Source organism: Arachis ipaensis, chromosome B04 (genome assembly GCF_000816755.2).
Source record: "Arachis ipaensis cultivar K30076 chromosome B04, Araip1.1, whole genome shotgun sequence".
Lineage (NCBI taxonomy): Eukaryota > Viridiplantae > Streptophyta > Magnoliopsida > Fabales > Fabaceae > Arachis > Arachis ipaensis.
The window spans coordinates 48,998,790-49,001,655 of record NC_029788.2 but is presented as its reverse complement, the minus strand read 5'-3'; the positions used below and the strand labels follow the sequence as shown (position 1 = coordinate 49,001,655).

The 2,866-nt window shown below is 42.3% G+C and overlaps 1 pseudogene; it reads right to left on the bottom strand.

Annotated features, from left to right (window-relative positions):
- Positions 266-1,479, bottom strand: LOC107636434 (annotated as a pseudogene).

Below are 2,866 nucleotides of genomic sequence, written 5' to 3'. Positions count from 1 at the left end.
ATATCTTTTTTTTTTTACTTTTAAAATATCTTATCTTAAGAACATACAAAAAAAAGGAATGAATAAAATAAAACAGAAATAGTAGTAATAAGTATATATAAAATTCAATTTCCATCATTCAAGTATTCATTATGATTATGTAACATTTTATATTTACGTGGATTCATGGAATATAGTTTGTGTCTTTATCATATCATGGTACACCATAAAAAACCACAAGACTATGTAATTTGTGCTATTGAAATTTAAAATCTAAAAACGAAAACTATAGAAAACTTAGTTTCTTGTGTTGCAACCTCCCACTCTCTGAACCAGTATAGGAATCAATAATAACATTGATAACGGCCATTTTTGAGCCAAGAAGGATTTTGAAAGAGCAGACTTGAGTTCATCAGGTGTCCCAACAAGATAGTCCTTTCCACCAAAAGCTTCAATCAAAGCATGGTAGCCTGCTTTCGAAACAAAGGAAGTTGGAGCAGGATCATCTTTGTGAGGTCCATTAATCTCTTTGGAGTTCTCTAGTCACCACCATATACACCTTCATTTTTGAAAATAATCACTACTACAAGTACCTGGTACTGAACCAATGTCTAGATTGAAAAAAAAAAAGATAAGACATATAAGGCAATACATATTTTCTCAAGTATTAACAAAAGATAACGACAACAAGAACGGATAACAAGATTCAGGACAACAAGATTCGTTTATAATTTACCTTTACCACTACTCAGTACTTGCTAGTAACTAGTAAAAAACATCTCCTAGAACTTGAAATTTTGGGTTAATCCTATCTATTACAAAACTATTAGCTATGGACAGAAACATAAAAGAGTTCATGGAAGATCCTAATTCAAAACAATGGCAATAAAAATTTTTGCTAGCGTTTTATGATTTGTGGTTAGACCTTAAGTTGTTTCTATAAACATGTATTTGAGATATGCGTGAATCAACAGAATCAGTCGTCATATTCTCAATTTTATATACTTTTCATACTGGTTGTTACTTAACAATAATATATAGACTAAAATAAAAATCATTCCATTATATGATAATGAAAATATAACTAAAGATAAGGGCATCAATCTACATAACACAATGAAAGAGTAATTAAATAGATAAAGGGCAATTAAATAGATAAACATAAGTATGTGTTCAGCAGTATATACCTCAACTTCAATGGCACTAAATCCGAATCCAAAATCCCCTTCAACTGCAATAACAAATCAATCGAGACAAGTCACTACATCCGAATTGCACCGAGGCCAACCCCTATGGTCCCCCAAGTCCCTGCATCCAACCTAGTCCTGAGCTCTGTCTGAACCAACACAGCCCTACCTACATCCATAGTGTTTGCACCCTCAGACACCACTCCCGGGGCCGGGCTTCCAATTCCAAGAATTGCAATCTGTCTCAAGAATTAAAACAATATAGTAATTGAGTTGAGAGAATCACCATGTGATGACTTGCATCATCTACCATTCTTTCTTACATAAAGAGGACCATAAAAGAACATAAATCTCATTTTATCATTGCAATTCATGCATTATTTGATGAATATTATGGTACATTACTTTGAGAAGAGTTGTGCTGAATTTCAGGTGAAAAAGACATCAAAAATGGGAAGAAAACAGTAAAGAAGCTGGGCGTGTGAAACTAGCGTGCCACTTGGAGAAAACGCAACAAAAATGCACTGGCGTGGCACGCCAATACTGAAATCCAGAAGGAAGTCTCAAGCATTCACAAGGGGCGTGGCACGCTAGACCCTGGGCGTGCCACGCTAGTACAAAGTTCCAGAGAAGCAATAATGGAGGACACTAAAGGGGCGTGGCACACCAGGCTGGGCGTGGCACGCCTAAACCATCATCTACTGTGGGCGTGCCACTTGAGCCAAGGGGCGTGGCACGCCAGCTCATCACTCCAGGGGGAAACATCACTATGGCGTGCCACTTAGTATCGAAAGCGTGGCATGCCATCCCCAAGAAGTCACTTAGGCGTGCCACTTGAGGAACCAGGCGTGGCACGCCAAGCTTGAGAAGTCTACAAATGTATGGGCGTGCCACTTGAATAGGATGGCGTGGCACGCTGGTACAAAATTTCAGAGAAAGGAGTTGAAGGCCATATAGGTCTAGGCGTGCCACTTGGTATCGAAGGCGTGGCACGCCAGACTCTCATTTTCACTTTGGCGTGCCACTTAAGCAACCAGGCGTGGCACACCAATGCACAAAGAGGCCAAAGCAAGAGTTGGGCATGCCACTTAGTATCGAAGGCGTGGCACGCCAGCCCAAGAATGTCACTTTGGCGTGCTACTTGAGTGCTGGGCGTGGCACGCCAGCTGCTGGAACCAAGGCAAGATCAAGGGCGTGGCACGCCAGCCTCTAGGCGTGGCACGCTGGTACAAGTTTTCAGAGAGGATGAAGGAGGCCAAACACATGGGCGTGCCACTTGGTGTCGAAGACGTGGCACGCCACCCACTATTCCTCACTTAGGCGTACCACTTGAACCCCAGGCGTGGCACGCCATTGTCATTCAGAAAGCAAGAGCCATTAGGGTGTGCCACTTGAGTTCATGGCGTGGCACGCCAAACAGAAGAATCACTTGCCTCCAAAGGGCGTGGCATGCCAGACCTTGGGCGTGCCATGCTAGTTCAACTTTCCAGAAAGCTTGATCAAGCATACAACAAGGGCGTGGCACACCCTACCCTGGGTGTGCCACGCTAGTTCAAGTCTCCAGAGGCAAGAAGAAGAGGAAAAAGGCTAGGGCGTGCCACTTAAGCTCGAAGGCGTGGCACGCCATGCTACATGTGCATTAAAAGACCCTGGGTGTGCCACTTGAGCTCGAAGGCGTGGCATGCCAGGGATGTTATTAA